At 38.8% G+C, this 21,254-nt stretch overlaps 1 protein-coding gene across 2 annotated transcripts in view; it reads left to right on the top strand.

Annotated features, from left to right (window-relative positions):
* Positions 1-34: 34 nt before the first annotated feature.
* The window catches only part of ZFYVE9 (zinc finger FYVE-type containing 9), a 270,755-nt gene continuing 249,535 nt past the window's right edge, over positions 35-21,254 (top strand). For both annotated transcript variants that reach the window (XM_077149656.1, XM_077149655.1), the window contains exon 1: positions 35-346. The gene's annotated coding sequence lies outside the window, so the exon portion shown is untranslated. The remainder of the gene's footprint in view (positions 347-21,254) is intronic.

Here is a 21,254-nt window from a genome sequence, read left to right as displayed (position 1 = left end):
GCTGTGGGCCAGCGGCGCCGGCGGCGCAGGCGGCAGGATCGGCCGCGGTAACGCTGGAGGCTCCGCCGAGGATCCCCGCCTGCGGCGCCTCAGTCGTCCCGCTGCAGGTTTGCGCCCCCAGCCCGGCTCATCGACGCTCCGTCGGGATCCGCTTGGCTGCTGCGGTCCGGGAGCCGGATGCGGCTCGGCGGGTGCTGGGCCCCAGCCGCAGCGGTAGCCACAGTCCCTTCAGGAGTGGGAGGCTCCGCGGCGGTGCTCGGGGCCGCGCCGGTGCCCTCCCGAGGAGGCTGTAGGCTCAGGGACGACCCCCACGGCCATGCTGAGGCGCCAGCGGCCGCTGCTTGAGGTGAGTGCGGCGCGGCGCGGGCTGGGACTCACGACCTCCCGCCGCCCGCAGGGGCCTCGGCAGCCGCCCTCGCACAGGACGGATGGGGCGTCCTGCCGCGGCGGCCACCTCCCTCACTCCGCGACTCCCGGGCCTCAGCCCTTTATCCCCGCGTCCCCTGAGAGGTTGGAGACGCGTGGGGGGTGGGGGCGCGACTAGGCCCCGCGCCGCCGGGAAGCCCTCGCCCTGGCCTCGGTTCCGGCGCAGCCAGGAGTGTGGGGCGCGGGGCAGGCGGGGGCGCGGGCACTCTTCCGTGTTTGCCCTGGGCCGGGGCCGAGCGCAGCCTCTCACCCCGGCCCTGCACGTACCTCCGGGAGGGAGGCAGAGGACGCTTGTTTGCAAACAGCCCTTGTTTCCCTTCTCTCCACACCAAGTCCCGCAGAGTCGGGGGAGGGGGGACGGGGGGGAGGGTAACGGATGGGAATTGGGGTGCGGAGAGTGGAGGGCTGTGAGAGTCCCTTATGTTCCTGGAGTGTCATTCCCGGATCTGAATTGCTTGATAACAACGTTTTGCGTTTTATTTAAGGTGGAATTTCATCACCTGCCGGTTGCTCTCTCTGCCTTATGTTGCATTTGCCTCTTGTAAGCATGATCTGCCTTCGAGAAAGCCTCATCCTAGCTTTACGTTAAGTTTCCCAAATAAAAATACTAACAGTTATGAAAATATCTTTTTTTTTTCAAAGGTCTGCCCTTGCCCTCTCCCCCACCACGTAATAAGAGAGTAGAAATATTTTAATGTTTCAGTGTTCCACTAGATAGATCCAGAGAATAGATGATGACAGGAGGATTTTTGAAAGTCTTGCTAAATCATCCAAATAACATATACCTGATGGAAAAGGTATACATTATACATTTTAGAAGTAAAATGATTTGTTATGGTGTTAATGTAAAAAAAAGTTAATGATTAAACTTTGATGTCATAAAACAGATATTTGGATGTTTGTGATTACAGGTATACTTGTCATCCTGTTATGTGTGCGAAAGATTGTTATATGTGTTGTAGGATTAATAGGTTAAAACTTTGATAATGATGAAACAAATAAAAATACTTATTGTAGAGAATTTGGAAAGTACAGAAAAATATTTTGTGGGCTCTTGCTAAATAATTAGCAATGGGGGAGATGCCACCCATAATCACAGAGTTAGTATATTTTGACAGTCATTCAAAGTTTAAAGTGGGCTTTTATTCTGAAGGTGATTTTTAAATTATGATTTCTGGATATTAGGCTCAAAATTAGCTTACTGTTCCATCTTACTGTTTAAAACCCAGTCATTTGAATAACACCTGTAAAAATGTTTTATTAAGTTACATTGCAACCATAGTTGAATTCAACTAAAACTCAGAATAACATAGTTAGCTATCTAAAAGACCCCAGATTTACTTCTGATGCATCACGGGTTACTTGGGAGATTTGGGGGTGGTAAACAATTTTTGAGGACCTATTTTTGTTAGATACTGCAGCCTTGTATTGTTTTTGTAAAGTTTTGTTTAAACACTTGTTTAACTGTAAGATTACTGGCTTGATTAAAATTTTTTTTGATTGATGAACTTAGGTTTTGAAAAATGTAATTCAGTTCTCAATGTGGTTGAAGATTAACAACATTAGAATCAGCTGAGTGTGCTTATTAAAATATGCAGATTCCTGGCTCCTTAATCAGGATTTCTAGGGATGATGGTGGCCCAAGAACCTTCATTTTATCAGGCTCCCTGATTTGTAGTTCTAAAGCTTGAGCATCATTGATATGTTAGCTAACCTTGCTGAACTAAATAAAAGTATCTCTGTTAGCCACTAATCTTAAGTGGCAATAGTCATTTTTATAACACAGATAATGGTGTTGTAATGTTAGAAAGAAAAACTATATTTCTAGAGACAGATGATGCAATTAGCAAACATTTATTGAAAATTTACTTAGTAGCTGGGTTCTTGTAAGAGGACACCTGGCCACCTACCTTGGCACATAATCTCTCTGAACCACAGTATTATTGTCTGTAAATAGTTATATTTACCTTGCAGTGCTTTTAGAAAGAGTACACTGCTGGTGTATCTGAAAAAGTGTAACCAGTAAAAGTTTTTAAAAAATTTTAGTTAGTAATATCAAGTGCCTGGTGCTGTCTTAGGTGCTTTGGGAAACACAAAAGTGACCAAGATCTGTGCTAGCAATTAGCTAATTGTGGAAGCAGGACATGTTTAATTAGCTGTTACAAGGCAGGCCCCGACAGATGTTGTAATTGAATGGAATGGGACATGCTAGATCTCTGTTAAAGGTTTCTATCCTTAATCCAGTATCTTGCCCTTAAGAACATTAATGATAAATGTTTACATATGGTTTCCCCTTTCTCTTTCAATTTCTGGATCAGTGTTTTGATCTTTAGAAAGATAATTATATATGTTGCCTGGTAAGTGATAGTTTTATATTAACTCCTTTAGAAAGATAGAGTGGAGATCATCCTAGCTCTTCCTGTGTTACTAGGCTACCACTGTTCATTCCGTTCGGTAAACTTTTATTTGACACCTGTTATGTATTGGCCACAGACTACTTGTAAGGCATAAAACTTGTTAAAAGATGATTGCCTGGTTTTGAACCTAAATTCTTGTTTCTCAAAGGTGTGTGTATTGTATGGTTGTTAATTGCAGGAGGTGGTGCAGAGTAGGGAGTTAGATGTGGACAGGAATCTTTACTGTACCTCTTAGAACAATGTGACACTTAGGTTCTTAGTTTCTTCTAATCTACAACTAGAGTAATAGTGTCTCTCAGGGAAGACCTGGTACAAAATAAAAGTAATCAAAAGCATTGAGCTCAGTGCCTGTCACATAGATGGTGCACAGTGAATGTTCATTTTCATTCTTCCTTTTGCGGAAAACCAAAACCAGGTAGTGGAATTTCTGTGTGACTTAAAACTTGACAGCTTTAATTTTTTAAGAGATGAAATAATTTATGGATTTCTTTGAAATATTTTGTAGAAAATAATTTCATCCTAATTTATTACACATTTTCTGTTTTGTTTATAGCTAATAAATTAGATATTCCCTATGAATTAGATACGCTTGTTGCAAATTATTCATTTTCAGAGTTTTACATTGATTTTTAAATTTTACTTTTGTGTGCCTGATGAATTATATAGAGCAGCATTCTTAGTTTATAATAATCATTGAGGAATATATAATTGCAGGTACTTATAAGAAATCCTTCTTATACTTAGCTTTTTAAAACCTATTTCTCTTCCTCACCAACACTTGTTATTATTGTCTTTTTGATTTATAGCCCTCCTACTGGGTGTGAAGTAGTAAGGTAAGGCTCTATTTGAGATTTGTAACTTTTCTTTACAATCACTGAGTAAATTGCTCAAGCTTTTACTTGCAGATAAATGGCCAGATTCTTTGAAGATAAGTAGTGTTTTTTTGGCTTGAGGATAAAAACTCTCTGGTTTCCTGTTTAGTGAACAAGAATTGAGTTGTGATGGGAATGATGGTGGAGTGGGGACTTCAATATAAAAAGATGACTTCTAAGAATATACGTATACATATACATATATATATGTATTTTTTGTATCCTGTATAGGGTCATATTCCATTCTTTTTCTATGTAAGAATCCTGTTATTGCAGCACCATTTGTTGAATTTTTTTTTGAGGGGGATTTGCACAGCTGGAAATCAAACCCGTGTCTTCTGCATGGCAGGTGAGAATTTAAAAATATTTTTTAAAAAAAGGCAATTGCCAAAAAAAAAAGGCAGTTGTAAACTCTAGGCTTAGTTTTCCTTTGATTCTGTTAAAACATTTTTTAAAAAGTAGAGTTCATTTGCATATTTAGTATTAAGATTTCTAAGCACCCAGGTGTGCTAGATTTTAAGGAGTGCTATTATATTTCTGTGATTTCTATATAATACAAATTAATCATTCTTTCCTCTTAAATGAAGGCTATTTATTCCCTTTTCCTTTGCCTTCCATTTGAGGTACTAAAGCTTTTCTATAAAGTTTTGTGAGAACATAGTTCAAAGTCAGTATTAAGGACTTGCTACTGTTCTAAAGTTTTTTTGCAAACTGCCTAGAAAATACTGCAAGGAACCATTGTTTGAATCAGCTAAGGGCAAATTTGGACCTTCATTCTATATACAAAGGATTGCCCACAGTATTTTTCTGATTAAGATCACTTTTAGAGCCATTAATGCTGACTTTAAAGTGAGCTGAAAGGCTTGCACTGGTTTGTTATGGAAGCTTTTGGTTGCTTTGCATGTCATAATTTTCATATAAATTTACAAAAATAGCAGCTCTAGGGCCTTTTTGTTAGAGTTAATGAAAAGGTATGCATTTCTCTTTATAGTATGGTTCTTTTCTAACCTCTCACAATTAAGGTTTGATATTTTATCTGCCAGAATTCATTATATTAAAATTAAGGTAGAGTAAATAATTTATTATTATGACTTAATAGTACAGCATTGGCTATCTCAAAATTCTCTTTATTAAAATAAGTTGAGCAAGAAGTATGAAAATTTTTGAAAGCACCTTGTCAGGGTTTATATAAACTTAATTGTCTGTTTTTTCATTTTCAATTAAATAAGAGAAACAACTCCTAAAAAGTAAGTGAAGTAAAACTCACTTTTTTTTGAGAAAAAAACAAAACCTTAAAACTTCAAAATATGTCATCTAGGCTTCTTGTCATTTTAGAGAGGCAATAACAGTCCATATATTTTTTAATTTAATTAGTAGCTGAGGTAGATTATTTTTGAGGTTATTGTAAAGTTACTCTTGGAAGTTTCTACTCACTGTCTAAAAGATCTCTACCTTGTTATTTATCCTGGCAAAAAAGACCTTCATTATTTGGTTCCAATCTGATCTTTCCTCATTCCTGTAAAAGGAAAGCGGGGAGGGGCAGAATTCTCTGGGGATGGCTTCAATCCTGAAGCAGATCTGAAAAATTTCAGCCAACCCAATGGGGAGCTTAAGAACAAAGATTGCCTGTTAGAAAAGTCCTGCGTTTGGGGGAAAATGGCCAGGTTCTAGTACACTGTCATCTTTAGTCCCTGGTTTGGAGCTGCTGAGGAAGAATAGGGCCTCAACTGGAAAGCTGTGATGAATTCTTTTTTTTTCCTTTTAGATGCAGTTTTATTGATATATTCACATACTATATAATCATCCAAAGTTATACAATAATGGTTTGCAGTGTCATCACTATCGATTTTTGAACATTTTCATTACTCCAAAAACAATAAAATAAAAATAAGAGTTAAAAAAAATACCCAACTTTCTCGACCAAAAGGGGGAAGAGTGAAATGAGACAAAATGTCAGTGGCTGAGAGATTCCAAACAGAGTTGAGAGGTTATCCTGGAGGTTATTCTTACACATGAAATAGATACCACCTTGTTAGTCAAGATGTAATGGAGAGGCTGGAGGGAACTGCCTGAAAATGTAGAGCTGTGTTCCAGTAGCCATGTTTCTTGAAAATGATTATATAATTAAATAGCTTTCACAGTGTGATTGTGAAAACCTTGTGTCTGATGCTCCTTTTATCTACCTTATCAACAGAGGGGTAAAACATATGGAATAAAAATAAATAATAGGGGAACAAATGTTAAAATAAATTTAGTAGATTGAAATGCTACTGATCAATGAAAGGGAGGGGTAAGGGGTATAGTATGTATGATCTTTTTTCTGTTGTCTTTTTATTTCTTTTTCTGAATTGATGCAAATGTTCTAAGAAATAATCATGATGGTGAATATGCAACTATGTGATGATACTGTGTATTACTGATTATATATGTAGAACGGAATGATCATGTTAAGAATGTTTTTGTTTGTTGTTATATTTAAAAAAATTTTAAAAATTAAAAAAAACACCCAAAACATCCCATACCCCATCTTCTCATATTATTTATTTATTTTTTATCTTTATTTTCATACTCAGCTGTCTGTAAACTAGATAAAGGGAGTGTCAGTCATAAGGTTTTCACAAACACGTGATCACACTGTAAAAACTATAAACTGTAATTATAAAGCTATATAGTTACAAAGTCATCTTCAAGAATCAAGGCTACTGGATTACCGTTCAGTGGTTTCAGGTATTTGCCTCTAGTTACTTTAATACACCAAAAACTGAAAAGCGATATCTGTATAATGCATAAGAATAATCTCCAGAGTGATTTCTCGATTCTGTTTTAAGTCTCTCAACCACTGAAACTGTATTTTGTTTCATTTCTCTTCCCCTTTTTGGTCAAGAAGTCTTTCTTAGTCCCATGATACCAGGATCAGGTTCATCCCTGGAAATCATGTCCCATCTTGCCAGGGAGATTTATACCCTTGGGAGTCATGTCCCATGTAGTGGGGAGGGCAGTATGTTTACTTGCAGAGTTGACTTAAAAGAGCGAGGCCATATCTGAGCAACAAAAGAAGCTCTCTGGGGATGACTCTTAGGCATAATCATAAGTAGTCTTAGCTTCTCCTTTGCAGGAATAAGTTTCATAAGGACAAGTCCCACAGTCAAAGGCTTGGCTTGTTAAATTGGTAGTCCCCACTGCTTTTGAGAATATCAGGTCTTTCCCAGGTGGGGAAGTTTAGTATTCCACATTTCCCCCCAGTTCCCTTGAGGACTTTACAAATACTTTTTTATCTTCTGCCCAGATTACTCTCGTGTACATGAGCTCATCATACTAACCTGTATAAACCAGCAAGATCTCACTCTCTATTCAAAGTTCTGTGTCATTATGATGTTTGAATAAACTGACCGCAGATAGTGTGCTACTGAAAATATATAAATTTTGCACCAAATAAACATCTTTTCCTTTGGTCTCACACAGAAGTTGAAGTATTAAAATACAGGCAATATCATCCCTTTACCCTTTAGTCTCATTTACTTTAGTCCTAACCAGATCAGCTTCATTCATATCTCTAATTGAAGTCTGATCTCTTTTTCACCTTCAACAGTTGCTGTATGGGGTAATGCTGACTATCACAGCTGTAGAACTCTAACTCTGAGTCTTAGGTGTCACAGATACTGAAGTTCTAGGAAACGACCAGGTTATACACAAATTACTCAGCCGCTCAGAAGTTGGAAATAACAGTTTTAACTCAGGATTAGATGCGATTGCTGTAAGAGTTTAAAATCTAGGAACCTTTACAGTAATCCTTCTGATAACCTATGCTCTCGAATTCAATTTCAGAGTTGCATGTTATAATCAATCCATATCGGCGAGGAATTATAATATCTGTCTTTTTGTTTCTGGCTTATTTCACTCAGCATACTGTCCTCAAGGCTCATTCACCTATTTGCATGCCTTAAAACTGCCTTCTTACAGCTTAGTATTCCATTGTATGTATAAACCACAGTTCACACTTTCTTCCTCTCATCAGTCGATGTACCCTTAGGCCATCTCCATCCACTGCACATCCATGAATACTGCAGCCATAAACACCAGTGTGCAAATATCTATTTATGTCCAGGCTTTCCATTCCTCATGTATGTACCTAATAACAGGGTTGTAGGATCATATTGCAATCCTATACTGAGCCTCCTGTGAACCACCACATTGCCCTTCTGAGGGACTACACTATTCTACTTCCTTACCAACAGTGAATAAGGACTTCTCTCTCTCTCTGCATTATCTCCAGTACTTGTATCTTTCTGTTTATTTATTTATTTATTTTTACATGGGCAGACACCGGGAATTGAACCCGGGTGGCAGGCAAGCACTCTTACCTGCTGAGCCACTGTGGCCCGCCCTCTGTTTATTTTTAAACAGCTTTATTCACCTACGGTGCAATCTATCCTAAGTAAACAATTAAGGTTCCCAGTATAATCACATAGTTATGCATTCACCACAATCTGTATGAGGACATTTCCATTTCTTCTGCAAGGAAAGAGGAGGGAAAAAAAAAGAATAAAAAATAAAAAGGAGAAATAATAACCAAGAACCCTATACCCCTCCCTTATATCCTCCTCTTATTGACGTTTAGCTTTGGTATATTCCTTTGTTACATTTAATGGAAGTATATTAAAATGTTACTGTTAACTGTAGACCCTAGTTTGCATTGATTGTATTTTTTCCATATACCATCCCATTTTCAACACTTTACACTGTTGAAATTTATTTGTTCTCCTTCATCTAGAAATGTTCTTTTATTGGTACATTTAATCACTGTCATTGTCCTTTCTAGGTTTCGCTACGTTATACAGTCTCAGTCTTTATCTTCTGTCTTTGTTTCTGGTGTCATACATGTCTCTAGACTTCCTCTTTCAACTGTGCTCACACTCAGCTTTGTTCATTCTACTTACAATATCATGCTGCCATCAGATAGTATTGTGCTATCCATTTCTGGATCTTTACAATCAATCCTGTTGAACATTCTGTACTCTTTTAGCATCAAATGCCCAGTTTCAGTCCTCTTTCTGTCTCCTGATAACCTGTGTTTTCAACTTTAAGTCTCCAAGTTAGCTCATATTAGTGAGACAATACGTTATTTGTCCTTTTGTTTTTGGCTAATTTCACTCAACATAGTGTCCTCAAGATTCATCCATGTTGTTGCATGCATCATGACTTTATTCTGATTATATTATATATGATGAATTCTTAACATGTTACTGGAATTCTTAACGTGTTGCAGCTGTATACTGTTAGCTTGCAATTGAATGGGAAGTTCTTTTTTGATGGGAGATCTAAGCGATTGCTTCAGTCCACTTTTTGTGCAACATAGATCTGCGTCTCTAAATACTTTCTGGTGGAGTTCCTTTAGGGTTCCATGGACCTTTCCTCCTCTGCGTCTCTGAATACTTTTTGGTGGAGTTCCTTTAGGGTTCCATGGACCTTTCCTCCTGAGGGGAAACTTAAAAGATTTGTATGACAGGCTTCAGCCCTCATTGCAGTAGTTGGTCTTTGGGTCACAGTGGTTCTCATTGTCTGCCTCTTCCATTGTCCAGTCTAAATTTCCTTTGCCCTTAGCTTGTCATTTCTGTTGGTCTTTGGTGGTTACCTCATGGTATGATCCAAATACTCATTTCTAAGTGGAGTAGTTGCATTTGTCCATTCACAATTACAGTTGGGCAAGGGAATACAAAGAGGTACACAAATGGATCATCTGAGTTCTACACCTATACTTTCTTGTACCCATTGTGTAACAACAGCTCTATTTCCTTCTGCTGATCAGGATTATTTAACTCTCCCAAGATGATGATTTCTATTCTTGCCTGCTGGCTTCTGGATATAAAGACTTTCAGATGTCCTGGCTGCAACCACAGCTTGTATTTCAGTGGGATCCATGATGTGACTCTGGGCAAGTATGTGTACCCTTTGGGTATCAGTATCTCTTAACTATAGAGTGCAGTGTTGCAGGAATGGGAAGCAAAAAGTCCTGTAGATCCTTGTTAATTATGGTAAGTGGGGACCATTTCTGCTTCCACCTCTTGGTTTCTTGACCCATGTATTCTTTCTCCTGGGGACACTGTCTCTGAATCACCACGTTTACTGTATTCCAGAGCATATTTATGCCATTCTTGCCTTGAAACTGGTGAATCAGCTTTGCCTTCAGCAGACCATTGCAATGCTGTGTAAGGCTGGCTGCTTTAGTAAGGCACCTTTATGTGATATGACCCAGGTTGGCTGCTGCCATTATTCCTTCATTATAAAGTGGTTCCTTGGTTGGTTGCTATGCTGTACAGGATTCCATGTCTGTGAATCAGGTGCTCTATAAGCCATTTTTCCAGAGCATACAACCCTGTAAGTGCTGGTTGGGACTATATGGTCTGGAAAGATGAATATGTTCTTACAATAAGTATCTCTTCCTGTGAGTATCACTTGCTGGGACTTCTGAGATAAAAGTGTAGTGAATTTACCACCTAGTGTCTGGTTGGTCTCCTTGAAGCATAGTGTCATATTGTAGGCTCAATGACGGTCTCTCTTGCTGGCAGATTGGACATTTAGAGGTGGCATTAGGTTGATTAGGCCTTGGTAAGGGGAGACCAGGCTGTTGGGCTTATGTATAAACTCCATTTATGTCTCATCATGCCAGCTTTGTGGTGGCTAATGTCAACTGGCTGAGTCATTTTGTCTACTTGGCTGTTCACTCTTTCTTCTATGTTGGATACTTTCTGGTGAGTATTAACATGAAAAGCAAAGATTTTCATACTTCGCAACCACTCCAGTATGTTGTTCATTTGCCTCCATACCTTCTTGCCTCTATTTTCTTATCTTTTTCCTTAAAGACTGCTGATCAGCTGGTTATTCCATTTGCCATCGCCCATAAGTGCGTATCTGTTCTCATTGTATGCCACTTTTCTTTCCATAGAAAGGTACTTCATGAGGTAGACAATTTGAAGCTCCATCCATTAGAAGATTTTTCACTTTCCACTGTCAAAGTCACCCCTAAGTATGCTGTTGTCTATTTTTAGCTTGCATCCACATACCAAGCTGACCTATTTATAATTTAGGCTATGGCTTTTCTTCCTCAGTTTGACCATATAGGATTCTCCCAAACAGCTATAGAAGGAGTGTTAGTACAGCTGTGGTAGGTGTTGGAGTGGTTTTGGTTGCCTGCTTATGCATCTTATTTGTACTCTTTGGTTCTGCTTGGGCTTGATCCTTGATCTGCTGGGTATTAACATGAAAAACAAAGATTTTCACATTTCACAGTCACTCCAGTGTGTTTGTTCATTTGCCTTCATACCTTACTGCCTCCATCTTCACGTCTTTTTCCTTAAAGGCTGCTAATCAGCTGTATTACATAATAACTATAATTTCCATCTTCCAGTGGATTGCTGTTGAGTCCACCAGACTTTATGACTCAGAGAATCCTGTCAACCCCAGCTCAATATGGGCAGTTTTGGACCCATGGTATCCCAGGGTCTAGTGTTCTATTTCTTACCAAGGTCCTGTAGCACACCTGGAGCAGTTTTCCTAACAACGTGGCTTTCCTCCAGAACTCCAGGGTCCTTGTTGTGATTCTTCCATTGGGGCTTGCCATAAACTTCACACTGTATCTTTCCATCCACTGAAACCTCCAATGGCATAGGGACTGTCTGAACTGAGCCTGGATCTGCTGCAGAGTTGCTGCTCCCACTTAATGCTGGCAGTCTTTCATGTCACCCAGTATATGGGCCACAGCAGTATTCCTGTGTACAAAATGTATAGAATTTGAAGAAGACTATCAGATATTGCGCTTCATTTATTATAGTGGGTGATGCAGCAGTTTGTCTTCGTTTTGGAAGGGATGAGTTATCATGGCTCTGACCACCGTACTACTAGAAACCTTACTGAAGTGGCAGGTCTCTGAATATTTGTAGGATTTTTCTGCCACCGTTTTGAGCATGTGTAAGTTACCAAGGCCTTAGCATGCTAGTCACCTGTTATTCATCTCACATGGTCTACGCAATGTCTTTGATGAAATGGATCAATATACCATTCTGAGTCCAGATCTCTTCAGACTATCTTATGACAAAGATAGAAAGTTAACATAGCTATAACTATTGAATCTATGTTATTGTTTGTTTCTTGTGAAAGTGGACTGTTTCTGATCATCTTTTCTGCTTGGGATATAAAGCTCATTTACTAAATTAATAGCTGCATGCCATATATTTAAGGCAATGTTTATCTGCTGTAGCAAGCATACTACATCTGCCATGACAGCTGTGGTTGTGGCTACTACTTGGTTGAGCTTGTAGTAGTCTCTAATCATTCTCCAGGATCCACCTGGTTTCTGCAGGAGCCAAATTGGTGAATTAAAGAGACATGTGAAAAGGTGCCACCACCCTGCATCTTTGAGATCCTTAAGGATGTTACTAATCTCTGCCATTCCCATAACCCCCACCTCCTATGCAATACTGATTTTTAAAAAATTAAAAAAAATTTTTTGTTTTTTAAAATGCAGTTTTAATGAAATATATTCACACATCGTAGCAATATTGATTTTGACTTAATATCTTGGCCAGGGGATGGGGAGAACAGTTTCAGAAACTTTCACTCTTACTTCACAGGCCAAGGACTTGGGACTCCAACTGCCAAGTATGCTAATCTTATTTATACATTCAGGGGCTGAGGAAGTGACTGCTGGGTGGGTCCGTGGACCAATGGATGCACTGTAAGCTGGACTTTGGCCAGTACTCAATTTTACTGCTTGGTTCCTGGATTCTTCCCTCTGTAATAGGATCATAATGATGCTCTGGGTCTCTGGATATCAGTGTCAACTCACATCTAGGAACCAATAGTCCTTAAAATATCTGGGTAAATTTTCTTTTGTACCACTCTACAGTCCCCTGATTAAATGGCCATAGGTTTCTTTGGGAAAGACCTGGAGAATCTTACTTATATATACTTGCTTCAATAGCATGCTTGGCAGTTGGAGTTCCGAATCCTTAAACTTAAAAAGTTTTCAGGGGCGGGCCGCGGTGGCTCAGCGGGCAAAGTGCTTGCCTGCTATGCCGGAGGACCTCGGTTCGATTCCCGGCCCCAGCCCATGTAACGAAAACGGAGAAACAAAATACAATAAAACAAGAAAATGTTTAAAAAGATGTTTCCCTTTCTTCCTCTCTTCCTTCCTTCTATCCTTCCTTCCTTCCTTCTCTCTGTCTTTCCTTTAAAAAAAAAAAAAAAAAAAAAAAAGTTTTCAGTTGTTTTTTTAGATGCCCTCTCTAGGGAGTGAATTCAGTATAACAGCCAGCCAATTCCATTGTTCTTGTATGCATTGTTTCCTTCATACTTTCAAACATCTGAATGATTACACCAATTAGGGTGTTCTTTTTCAGGAGCATTCAAGTCACAGCTTGTGAGAGTTTAGCACTCAGGCCATCAACTTTGCTAGAGGCTGTCCATGCCTCATGTACTGCCTGGAATGAGATCCTCATTGCGAGTTAAACTATAAGTGATCCAGTCTATAAACCCCATCTTACACATCTCCCACTCTCACCCCCACTTTCTCAACCCATTTCTGATACCAACTGTATAAATTTGAGTCCTTCAGGAAGCAGATGCCAGGACAGAGTTTGGAATGTAAGAAATTCAGGCAGGGGGTTGAGGGAGCTTCTGTGAAAGGAAAGTTGAGGGGTGAGGTACACAATTGGCAGGATGAGCCTCAGTGTGATACAGATCTGATAGCGTCTCAGCCCACCCAGTGAAGACTCTGGAGCCAAAATTATCCATTACGAGAGTCCTTCATTGGGTAGAAATAGCCAGACCTTAGTGCCTGTACTATGCTCAGTCCTTGGTTGGTGCAGCCCAGGAGGAACTTTGTCTCAGCTTAAAAGCTGGAGATTCTGAAGGGGTTGCAACCTGAGGCTGTCAGCTGATTGCACACCTAGCAGCTGAATGGCAAGTTCTTTCTTGAAGGAAGATACAGGTAACATACCTCCAATGGCTGCCACACATAATATGTGCTATGTAAATGTTGGATATTATTGTTATTGTTATCATTTTCTGATTAAATTTCCCTAAATTGTTTTTGTCCTTTATAAGTGAAAATTTTTCTAGATATCATACTTTCCTCATTATTTCCTTTTGGATATGTTTTTTTGTTTGTCAGTATGTGACCTTAGTCTTGCTTAGAACTAAAAACAGTATTTCAGATGTGTTCTGACATATAGTAGGTGCTTAATGAATGTTGGTTGAAATGAGCTATATAGCTGATCAGTGCAGCATGGAATGTGATAATTTCTGCCCTTATTATAGACATTTCTTATAGTATACCCCAAAATTATATTGGGCTTGTTTTCTGGTGACTTTTTTCTATAAGATGTAGATTTCTATAAGATTATGAGATAATTCAATAGTTTGGGTCTTCTTGAACATTTCTCTATAAAACATGTTCTTTGATCCAGCATATGCAGTTAATCACAATTTTCTTCATATCATATCACTTATTTCATCATTGTGCCATACAAGGCCACATCCAAATGATTAATAAAATTGCTGCACAGGATAGCAGGAAGAATCAAGCTCTGGGCCATAGCTTTAGAGATGTGCCTTCAGATTGATAGACATCTATTACCAACACTGGTCAGTGTGTTAGGAATTCATTAACATGTGGATAAGTGTTTTGGTTTTGTCACACTGATGAAATACCAGAAATGGACTGGCTTTTAACAATGGGTATTATTAGCTGACGAGTCACAATTCTAAGGCCATGAAAATGTCCAAATTAAGGCATCAACAAGAGGATGCTTTCTCTGAAGAAAGTCTCCTGGTCTCTGGGACACCTTTGTCACATGGGAAAGCATGTGGTTCTGTCTGCTGGTGCAGATTTTGTTGCTTTCAACTTCTGGGTGCAGTGGCTCTTTTGGCTTCTGTTGGTGTGTTCTTATCTCTCAGCTTTTCAGGGCCTTTTCTCTAAACTCTCTACTTTTCTTGTCTTTTATCTTCTCATAATGGACTCTAGTAAAAGGATTAAGACCTACCTTGAAACAGGTGGGTTATATCTCAGTCGAAATAATCTAACTGAAAGGTCCTACCCACAACAGGTCTGCACTCACCAAAATGAAACATAGCCTTTTCTGGGGTACATAACAGCTTCAAACTACCACAATATGTGGATCCAAATTTCTACATTTGTCCATTAAGAAATACTGAGAGACTTTGTCAAGTAAATACCTTGCAGAAATCCAGCGGCTCAAGACTAGACGTTGAGGCAAAAGGAAGCTGTTTGGCCTAACTTAATGAATGTATTTGGTTACAGGTGATCACTGCTTTCCTTTCTAAGTAAGTGCTTGCTTTTGACTCTTATGTGTCAAAAATCAGCTAGGTGACCTTTGAGAAATCACTCAGCCTTTTGGAACTTGAGATTCTTTACCAGTAAAACAATATGATTGGATTAGATCAGTGGGGTCAATAGAAACACAGTTGAGAATGGATAAGGGAATAGAGTTTGCACTGCTCTCCTATCTGCTGACTTCAGTCAGAGCATTTCTTCTCTGTGCTGCTGTTAGGGTTTTGTTGCTAAGAGGAGTTTCAAAGCCATCGGCCCAGAACCCTGTGGATTCTTCAAATGGAAAAGTTTAATTTAACATGTTCAAATTGATAGTTAATTGTTGGCATAGTTCCTAGACATAGCAAGGTGATTAAAATAATAAGAAGAATGATGGAAGAGAGACATAAATAAATAGTAGCTAACTTAGTTGTCTCCTATGCTATGCTGTCAATTATCAGAGAGTTGGAGGCATAGCTTATATTTTATCTATCTCCTTTCCTTTGAATCCCTCTCTTTTTTCAACGCTCTCTCTTAGAAGTAAAAATAGTGTTCTGCGAGAAAAAGGGGCTAGTGGAATTTGCATATCAAATGATTGTGCATGTGCTTTCATGAGATAGTTTTATACTTTGGTATACAGCAGAAGTGCTTTATGCATACTTTCCGTTTTGTTACATAGAATTTTGTGTGTGTGTGTGTGTGTGTGAAGAATAACATACAAAAGAGCAATAAATTTCGAAGCACACCATAACAATTAGTTATAGAACAGATTTCAGAGTTTGGTATGGGTTACTGTTCGACAATTTTAGGTTTTTCCTTCTGGTTGCTCCAAGGCATTGGAGACCTAAAGAAATATCAGTATAATGATTCAACAATCATACTCATTTGTTAAATACTGTTTTCTCTGTTATAACTCTGCCTTCTCCTTTGATCTTTCTCCAGATTTTTAGGAGTATTTGGGCTATACCTATTCTAAATTTTTCATGTTGGAAAGGGCTGTCTATAATATGGGATGGGGGATGGAACTAGTTGATGTTCTTGGAGAGACTGGCCCCTCTGGATTTCAGGACTTATCTGGCCAAGGAACCATTCTGGAGGTTGTAGGTTTCTGGAATGTAATCATAGTGCATGGAACCTTTGAAGAATCTCATATAGAGCCCTAGGTGTTCTTTAGGGTTGGTAGGAATGGTTTTGTTTGGGGTTTGGCATATGGTAAATAGCAGTATCTAGCTGCAGCTTGCATATAGTAGCCTCTGGAGTAGCCTCTTGACTCTATGTGAATTCTCTCAGCCACTGATATCATATTTGTTGCAATTCTTTCTCCCTTTTTGGTCAGGAAGGCATTGTCGACCCCACAGTGTGAGGGCCAGACTCATCCCTGGGAGTCATATCCCATGTTGCCAGGGAAACTTTCATCCCTAGATGTCATGTCCCACAAAGTGGGGGAGAATAATGATTTTGCTTGCAGAGTTGGGCTCAGAAGAGAGAGGCCACAGCTGAGCAACAAAAGAAGTCCTCTGGAAGTAACTCTTAGGCATAACTATAGGTAGGTTTCACAAGAGCAAGCCTTAAGAACAAGGGCTTGGCCTATTGACTTGGGAGTGACTAATGTTTGAGATAGTATCAAAGGTTTCCCCAGTGGTAAAGTTTAATAGTTGCTTATTTTTTTTCCCCATCCCTCAAGGGACTTTCTCAATATTTTTTAATTATCTGCTTAATATACTCTGGAATGTGTCAGAGCCTTACATTAAGCTATACAGGATTACAAGCCCTCATTCCCATTCTGAGCTCCTTGTTTTAGGTTGTTTAAATGAACTATCCAGACAGGTTGAGTTAGATTATGTGCTACAGAAAATTTAGGTTTGGGGCAAAATAAACCTCTCATCTTTTGGTCTTCTAGAGTAGGTGAAGTTGTAAAATGCAGACAGTGCCCACTTAACCCTTGTATTCTGATTTAACGTAGTCCTGACCCGATAGGCTTCTTTCTTATCTCTAATTAAAGCCTGGTCTCTTTTTCAGTTTCTTTAACAATTGCTGACTTTCAGACCTGCAGAATTCCTGCTCTGAGTCTTGGGTTTCACACAGGTACCCCAAATTCCAGGGAAATGCCAGGTTATACATATAGAGCATAGCTTCTCAAAATCTAGCGGCTCTGGACTAAATGTGATTGCTATAAGAGCTCTTAATCTAGGCTCCAATTTTCTTATAAGTATTTTCTAAATGAGACCATTCAATATTTACTCTTTTGTTTCTGGCTTATTTTGTATCACATAATGTCCCACAGATTCATTCACAACATTGCATGCCTCATGACTTTTTTCCTTTCTGTAACAGTACAATATTCCATCATATGTATACACTATAGTTTGCCATTCTACTTCTCAGTCAGTGTGTCCTTCAGTTATCTCTATCCGTTGGGCATCATGTATAATGTCCAAAAATTCAATAGTCCATGTCTCACATGATCCCCCCTTAATGGTATAATTATGGGCTTAGAGAGAGTTGGGCTAGAGAGAAAGACCCCACATCTGAGCAACAAAAGAGGTCTCTGGATGTGTATCACACAGAATATTAACAACTTAGTTTGAGATGTAACAAATTAATAATTTTTATTGTTTTATCAATCAAGTGAAACTGCCTTTTTAAAATAGATTACATGACAGTGAAGAATATGGCTACTAGTGCAATTTGGTGTTGCTGCCTTGATTCATGCTAAGGAGCCATTCTGCTCATCATTGCTTTTGTATCATTGCTGCAAATGTCAGCACAGTAAAAAAGACATACAGAGATATTATGAGTTATTACTGGTGTTTAGTGGCAGAGTTTGGGATGATAAATATCCTGAAATCTGCAGTCTTGTAGAAAGAACTGTGTAATTCAAAAAATCCAGTAGCCCTTCCATTGAAAAATACTGTTACCAATCCATTAGCTAGGTCAGTGAAGAAACAGCCCAGATAAAGAAACTGAGGCATGACTAATGTGTTTCTTCTGTCATGTTTTTCACCTAAATACATCTGGAGCCCATATATTATTTAAACAAACATATTTGCTAAAAGAAATTCTTGATTTGAATCAAATATTTAAATCACATTTACATTGAAAAACTAAATATTCTAACATGGTGTGTTATAACTGTGATAGTAGATACCTCTAATCTGTTTCTTTTTTAGAAGAGCACATATATCGTTTATTTACAAAAGTGCAGTGATAGTGTACAAACTTTGTTCACAATAATAAAGGATTCCCTTGTGAAGACATAGAGAACAAGATGTTTTTAATATCCTCTAGGCTGTTCAGAGTCTTAGAGAGGTTAAGTGCTAGCAGGGACCCTCCAGCCTAGTCCATCTGACTCTAAAGAGCTGATTGCCAAAGCTTTTTCCCTGTAGCACTGTAACCCTCTACCCTCACATCTAGTATTTAGCATCTAACAGTTAACAGTAACTTGGTTCTCAGAACTACACCAGGACCAGCTCAGCATAATCATCCCAAGTACCCTTACATAATGACATAATGACTGACTCTGCCTTCTCATCTCCCATACCTGCAGCAGTGCTTCACCTTATGGCGTTTTCCTTTGTCACCATCTTCATGGCCACCCACATCTTTCACCAAGTCTGAAGTTTGTCCTCTCGCCCCAGTGCAAGGGCTGCCCAGTCCCTCCCTAGGCTCATTTCCTCCTCTACTTTAAGTATTTGGTTCTGGTAGTGATTTAGTAATCCTTATGGCCTTGCGCCCCAAACCTTCTCATCTGTTGCCACATGCCTGTCTATCTTCCCTTGCCTGGATGCTGAATTCACATAGTATCTGAGCAAAGCAAGGTAGCCATTTACTTCTCCAAGGGCTGGGGTCAGAAGGTAGGTGGGCAGGGAAGGGATGGAAGAAGGAGGGGCAGTAGGTGAGCAGAAGAGCTGAGTCTTGTAGTATATTCTTGAAAGCCCAGAATACCCAGGAGCCTTGATCCAAAGGCATCTCTTGACCCTCTCCTCTGGAGCTGGGGTTAGAGGAGACATTGCCTGGGCAGAGCATTTGGGATGGTCTGGAGAGGTGTCATGCCAGCCTGTAAGCTCATTTGATTTCCCTAAAGCCCCTTGAGACATACTTGCTGCCTATCTGAACACTTGCTTGCATGGCTCAGTCTCTTCCTAACTGATGATAATGTGCTGGGACCTGAATCCCTGACAAGTTTGGGGCCTTTCAGCCTTCCTCTAGCAGCCTTTCCAAACCTAGGTAAGGTCTCAGCAGAAGCGACTCACTCTCAAATATAACTTCACAGCTCTTTCCAGACTCTGGGACCTGGAGGGCAGTCTAGCCTATTTTAAAACTTTAGTAAATTTAACAATCTGGTTAAGGTAAACTCCATTAATTGTTTAACTGATTTAAGGTAAACTCCGTTAAGTGTTTGAATGCCTTAATCATTAAAAAGTATTTTAATTACGCAGTGCTTAATCTGTACCCATCATTGTTTTTAGTTGGAATACTGCTTGCTTATATATATTTACTCTAATATAAAAAATGATTTTAAGCATTGTATTCCATACTTCCTTATGCTGAGCAAATTTATTTAAAAAACCTAACAGTTGTTCTTTTGACATTTAAATCCTGTGGGTTTCTTGCAACACAAATTTTTGTTTCTGTAGCTCCTTTCAGAAATAAGTTTAGGATTGGTAGAATATTTCCATCAAAGTTTTGGAATAAAAGTGATTGGAAGTATTAGTAGCATTGTGCATGTGAATTTGTGATTCACAATACATGTGAAATTGATGTGAAATTTGGGGCTACCTTAGAAGCGAACATGGGACTGCTTTCATTTAGTATAGTCCTTCGTTTAAGGAAACAATGTATCATCATTTCTCTTAGTCAAATTTGAAAAGCAGAAAGAAGTTTGTGTTGCAAATTAGATTTCTTAATAGCATTCTAGATGGATTGTCGAGATTCTTTTAGTAATTGAAATTTTGTTTTATTGAATTTTGCTGAACATAATTGGCATTTGGCCAGCCCTAATGATCTCATCATTAACCTCTTCTTCCTGAGCCAGAGATGTTAGTATGAATTAGGATGGTAATGTTTAGGAAGAAGAAAGGATGGATGAAGGATATATTTAAGAGTTAGAATTGTTAGGATTAATGATTAATTGGATGTTATTGGTGAGGTTGTCAGTTCCAGGGTGTTTGGACTTGGATGCTAGAATGTCAGGTAAAATCTGTACTTAGGAGAGGGAATGTAGGAGATATAATAAGTTTTAGGAAGAAGTAGTTAAAGCCACAAGATTGGATGAGACCCTGGGGGCTATGTGGGAGCCCTGTATCTTCTGCATGATTTCTCTGTAAACCTACAACTTTTCTAATAAAAACTGAATAAAAGAGTGGATGAAGTTTCTTCTTGGTATATACCTAGAAGTGTAATTGCTAGGCCAGTTGGGTACTATGTTGTTGCTTTGTGCTTTTGGTGCCATGATAAGAAGAATCTTTTGCTAAATCCAAGGTCATGAAGATTTATATCTTTGTTTTCTTTTAAGATTTTTATAGTTTTAGTTCTTGCATTTAGGTCTTTAATCCAAAGGGTATATAATTTTTGTATATGAGGTAAGAGTCCAGCCTCATTCTTTTGCGTGTGATTTTCCTATTGTCCTAGCACCGTTTGTTTAAGACTATTCTTTTCCCATTGAATGGTTGGCATTCTTGTTGAAAATCAGTTGACCATAGATGTGTGGTTTATTTCTGGGCTCTAAATTTTATTCCATTGATTTATATATCTATCCTTATGCCAGTACTTCACTGCCTTGCTCATTGTTGTTTTGTAGTAAGTTTTGATATCAGGAAGTGTTCATGTTCCTACTTTGTTTTTCTTTCTTCAGGATTGTTTTGGCTATTCTAAGTACCTTGTAATTCCATATGAATTTTAGAATCAGTTTGTCAATTTCTATAATTCTGAAAGGGATTAATTACACTGACTCTATAGATTGCTGTTATCTAAATGATGTTAAGGCTTCCAATCCATGAACATGGGATGTTTTCCCATTTATTTATATCTTTGATTTTTTCAACAATGTTATATTTTTTTCAGAATGTTGCACTTCTTTTGTTAAATTTACTCCTAAGTATTTTATTCCTTTTGATGTTATTGTGAACCCAGTTATTTTATTAATTTCATTTTCAGATTGTTCATTTTAAGTGTATAAAAATACAGTTGATTTCTGCATATTAATCTTGTGTT

Source organism: Tamandua tetradactyla, chromosome 2 (genome assembly GCF_023851605.1).
Source record: "Tamandua tetradactyla isolate mTamTet1 chromosome 2, mTamTet1.pri, whole genome shotgun sequence".
NCBI classification, from domain to species: Eukaryota; Metazoa; Chordata; class Mammalia; order Pilosa; family Myrmecophagidae; genus Tamandua; species Tamandua tetradactyla.
This window is presented reverse-complemented; position numbering and strand designations above follow the sequence as displayed.